The sequence below is a fragment of the Cryptomeria japonica genome, chromosome 7, assembly GCF_030272615.1.
Source record: "Cryptomeria japonica chromosome 7, Sugi_1.0, whole genome shotgun sequence".
Lineage (NCBI taxonomy): Eukaryota > Viridiplantae > Streptophyta > Pinopsida > Cupressales > Cupressaceae > Cryptomeria > Cryptomeria japonica.
Genome location: NC_081411.1, coordinates 256,854,299 through 256,860,150, shown reverse-complemented (window position 1 = coordinate 256,860,150; position 5,852 = coordinate 256,854,299).

The window sequence follows — 5,852 nt, the reverse complement described above, 5'->3', positions numbered from 1 at the left end:
AGTCCTAAGGCATTTTGGAGGATTGATTAGTGGAGTTGGGAAGATCTTTCTATGTTCTTTGGTCCAAACCCTACCAAACCCTTCAAAAGTGCCACAAATAGTGGACAATCATGATTTTGCATCAATAGTGGCCTACACCATGAAAATACATTAAAACATACCTCTAAAACACCATCCAAATCAATTTTGTTGGAGGAGAATCCCATCATTGGGCAGGGTGAGCAAAAAGGTGCCAATTAGGCCTCCACAGTCTAGTAGCCCTTTTGACTGTATAACACACACTTTTGAGAACCTGATTGGTTTGGGGTTGGTAAAGCTTGAAGAACCTAAGGGTTTCTATCTAAGGAAATTGAAGGACAACCATCTACCTCCTTGACAGTATGACAAAGACATTTGTGGTTTGAAGTCTAGCAAAGTGCTTGAGTAAGAAGACCAAAAAAATGCTTAATTACCCCAAGATTACACAAGATAAAAAACAATACCTTTGCTTAGGTTTCTAGACCATGAAGAGGAGTTTATAATGACAAAGAATAATCTGAATAATGACCAAAGGATAGGGGAATGTGTAGGAGTGTTGTAATGGTTGGACATAGCCTATAGTGGAGGAGCTAGGGAATGAGCTCACTAAAAATGGGAGTTTGTTAGGAAAGTGATACATGAAGTGCTTGGCACTATAAACACAAGAATGATTTTGTAAACACATAAAACAACCTCAAACAAGTCTTTGGGAAACAAATTGAACCTTTAGACTTAAACATCCTTATTGAGCACTTACCCAGCAATCTCCCTATCAATCAGAATTAATTAAATTATAAAATATTTAATTAACATTAGAAAATGATTAAAATGATTAAATAATGATAGAATAGGAAATAGAATAATTAATAAGATGATGAGGAAATATGAAATTAGAAGAATAAGATTAATTAACTTAATTAAATAATTAAAGATCTATTTAATCAATTAGAGGAATAATTAGTACATGATCAATGAGACATTTTTAGGTGTCTACATTTTGCCCTCTTTGAGACAATGTTGAAACGACATTGTTTCAAAGGAAACGAAAAAAAACCTTCCCCAGTATGCCTCGGTGATACTTAGGGTGTAATGCCCTCTCGAGAGATTGTTTGTGCATTAAAGACATGAATGATCTCTTGAAAAAAGAAGCATGTGAGATGAAAGATAGAAGAATGGTTAGTTGATTATAGATAGACATAAGTGATGTGAAGATTATATTGAGATAGAATATGAGAGAATAGATTGATGAAATAGAATAATATAAGATGATAGAAAATGATTTAGAAAGAGGTGATGAGAAAAGAATCAACAAACTAGCAAGAAGCAAATGAGATGAGAATAAAATTGAATGAATCATGAACCTGTGCCATTTATTTATTGTGCAATATATATTCATCACTGAGCCTTATTATTGAACAATGAAGCTTAGCACATCAGGGTATAAGGAACCAAGATGTAAGATATCTCATTGTAGAAACAAACACGTAGCAGACAAACAACAAACAAAGAAAAAGATAATGCCCATTACAGCTCCTCTAGTCACTTGTGGACATCCCTGAGTAGCATAGGAACAATATCTGTCGCCAAATGACAAAAGATAAAGACTGACCTGAACAAAATTCAGCAGCTATATTGACCTTGTGTCTTTGTTCTCAGTTTCTTGATGTGATGGTTGATAATGTCTGATCTCAAAAAGTTGCAGACCTTGTTTAAGACTGACCTTTCTGATTTTGAGTGTATCCTCTTTTGTTTAAGACAAGATAAAGATCGCTTTGATATGGATATGATACAATTGATAAGACTGCTTGATCAGTTGATTGCAGATGTTTGACTAGATAGTCGTATCCTTTGTTGACTTCGTACGAAGCATTTGCTGGATATCTGCTAGGGTATTTGTTTCTCACAAGACATTTTATTGCAAGCATTTTGATTGATTTTTGATTTTTAGTTCTTTTCCAAGAGGTTTTTTGATGTTTTTGGATTATGTGAATTGATATTTGAATGTTTTTCATATTTTTTCAAGACATTATATGAATGTTTTTGGTATTTTTTCAGGATCGTATTTGAATGTTTTTGGTATTTTTGAGTTTTTCATTGTTTTTGGATTTTGAGTTTTTTAGTGTTTTTTGGATATTTTTGAAGGACATTATATGATTTTTTGGATTTTTGAAGGATTATTTTATGATTTTTTGGATTTTTTTTTAGGACTTTATTTGATTTTTTAGGATTTTTTCAGGACTTTATCTGATTTTTAGGATTTTTTTAGGACTTTATCTAATTTTTAGGATTTTTTTAGTTATGCCCCCAGTGTGCAGACCTATATGACATGATGATCTAAAAAAAGCATGTGGAGACAATGAATTTTTGACATGACCTATGTTAATGCAATATGCATGATGAACATACATTTCATATTTGAACAAGGTTGACTATGTTTGTTTTAGCATTTGTAGTACACCAATTGAAATGGAGGTGCAAAACATTTCATAGATAAGCGATCAATCGATCCCTAAGGTCCTTTAAAACATCCAAATTAACACACTTAGTGACTAGGATTTACATATGGAGACGCATAAAACTTCCCCATTGATTCTTGAAACTTTGATCTTCTTTTGCCCATGTGTGTGCAGAAGAGTTAACTCCTTCTCTTGTGTTCACTAAAGATCTTTATCATCCTATATGACTATCTATATGGATTATCCTAACTTCAAAAGCATCCCTAATAGAGCCTCGCTGCCAGCAAGCCTTGAGAGCTTCGACGAGGTTATAGGCTGTAATTTCTCAAATATTTCTCCATTGTCAGTAGGCGTTCATAGCCTTGATGGAGTTACTCGCATGTTCCCATAGTCAAGCTTTTTGTCGCACTTGCATGTGTGATATTTCAATTATATATCATTGCTCTTTTGCCTTGAGATGAATATTTGGCATAACTTTTTTCTTTTTATTTTCTTTCCTTGACTTGTAAGTAATGAAACATACTTGGGTGTGACAATTACAATGGCACCAAAGTAGAATTTTAGTTTTTTTACTAGTCATATGATCAACTAGGTGTCTAGAATGAATTAGAGATTTATTGTGTTTGAGATATAGCAATTGATAGATTTTGGGTTAACAAGTCTCAGATAGTGAAATCATTACCCAACCATAAGTAAAACATCGTCACAGGGTAATGTTGAAAATGAATGACCTCAGGACCTCAAAGACTTCATGTCTAAATATCTAAGAAAGGAGATGAACCTTGTTTCTCTTGAATGCAAATGAATGATAAACTTGAACAGCTGCCTTTTTTTATTGATGCTGCTATATGAAAATGTGGAAACTTTTGAGAATGTGATGCATTTTAAAAAAGAAACTATATGTAATGCAGTGGTTTGAATAATATGATATGCAACGCGGAAAGTAAAACCTAAACTAACCCAACCCTTAGGTATAATATTGTTTAAGGTGCATGTTGTTCATAGGGTTAGGAAGTTTTGTGTAGATAGTTCATTGGTCTTTGTTTGAAGAGTCGGATAAAGATGTCTTTTCCAATAGGATATGAGGACTCAGCTAAGTGTACACGTTCAGTATCTCCAATGTTTATTTTCTTAGTTTTTAGATTTTGTGAATCATCAGAGGGAAATCCATCTCTATAACCCATAAATTCAGCTATAGCATTATCATTTTCAAAGAAATCCAATTGTGGTAGATCCTCTTGTCCCCACTCTATCAAGTGTGTTTGTATGAGGAAAATTGATTTTGGTTTCAAAGTTGTGACATGAGCGGGTGTTATGCTTGTTTCTATTGATGCACTTGAAGAGGATGATGAAGTCAACCAGGTGTTGATCTCATTAGCTAGTGCCATACTTGTTTTTCTCACCACTTTGGCATGTGATGATAGCTCACATAAAATTTTTGACAAGTTGCTCTATGTAGTATGATCTGGATTGGTGATTTCATTGATAAGGGGTTCATGAACAACTTGTGTAGAGGATTTGGGATCACTAGGAGAAATGGTAAGTTTGTTTGAGAGGGAATATTGTGAAGTACATGGAGGATTATGACATGGAGATGAAGGGATGGAGGGATCTTGATCAGGATCTAGAGAAATAATGGGATCTTGTTTAGGACATGAAGCTAAAGGTATGCTTTGATCTTGTCTTGGAAAGGGATTATTATGAAGGATGGAAGGGATGTCTCGATCTTTCTTAGGAGGTGGATGTTGGATGGGACTTGAAAGGACACTTTGTTCTTGAGATGGAAGGGTTTGATTATGAATGGAATAGAAAAGAGTGAGGGGATCATCATAAGATTCTTGGTTGGTGGGATCTTGATAAAAAAATGGGTAGGATGGAAGTGGTTGTTCTTGTTCTTTATTTGTTTCAGGACTCATTTCTTCTGATTTTAGATCATCCTCTTGACATGGGGAAGGAGTTTGGAAATGCATGAGAGATTGTTGGAATGTTTCAACATTTTGGCCTGATGAAGAAGAATTTTGAAAGAGATCCTCTAAAATATAACTGAATTAGATTGGATTTGTGCTATGGATAGCCCTTCAAAGATTATGTTATTGAATAGAGATGGCATCGATTGGTCTTGTGTGACTTTAGGGGATGATGAAATAGTGGATTGATATGGTTGATTTGGGACCTAGTTGAAAGGGATTTGATTTTGGTTGAAAGAAGTATGATTTAGGTTGAAAGAGGTTTGATTTTGGTTGAATGAATTTTGATTTGGAATTTGGTTGAATGGGGTTTGATTTTCGTTGAAAGAGGTTTGAATGTTGAGTTGGTGTGAATTTTGATTTAAATGGGGTTTGATTTTGGTTGAAAGGGGTTTGAATATTGGGTTGGTGTGAATTTTGATTTGGACTTTGGTTGAAAGGGGTGTGATTTTGGTTGAACAAGGTTTGATTGTTGGGTTGGTGTGAATTTTGATTTGGACTTTGGTTGAATGGGGTTTGATTTTGGTTGAAAGAGGTACTTTAAATGCTGAGTTGGTTTGAATTTTGATTTGTACTTTTGTTGAAAGGGGTTTGGTTTTGGTTAAACGAGGTTTGAATGTTGGGTTGGTGTGAATTTTGATTTGGACTTTGGTTGAATGGGGTTTGATTTTGGTTGAAAGGGGTACTTTGAATATTGGGTTGAACTGAGGTAGGAACGATTTTGTTGAAGAATAAAGGTTGGCATGTTTGAATGATCTCACAAGAAGAAGAAGGTTGGCCCAATATTGATTCCCTTGTGGTCATCACTTCTCTCATCATATTTTCTAACCAGCCCCTATGGTTGTCAGGACTAGTCATGTCTGTCACTTGTTGTTGCAAAGTTTTGATTTGTTGAGATAAGGTTTCTATGGATGGTGATAGAATAGGAATGGAAGGGATGAATCCCCCACTTTCCCTATGAAATGTATAATTCCAATCCATGATGTTTGCTTGTTTGGTTTGGACAACATGTAAGATTTTTTCTCCATTTCTCTGAATGTGACAATGTTTGATTGAACTTGACCAACTTTTTTGAGTTGAGGTTGAGTTTGATTGATCCTCTGATTGTGTTTTAGACGTTTTGGGTATGACTTTCTAGGATGATTATGCAAATGATGATGAACTAAGATAGACTTATATAAGGTCTAGACAAGGACGTATATAAGGATGATAATGAGGACATAAATAAATACTATACAACTTCTAAGGATGATAATAAGGACATAAATGGAGACTATGCAAGGACTAAGGATGTAAATAAGGACTATGTAAGGACTTAGGATGTAAGTGAGGACTATGTAAGAACTATGAACGATAATCAAGATGTAAATGAGGACTATGCAAGGACTTAGGATGATAGTAAGGACGTAAA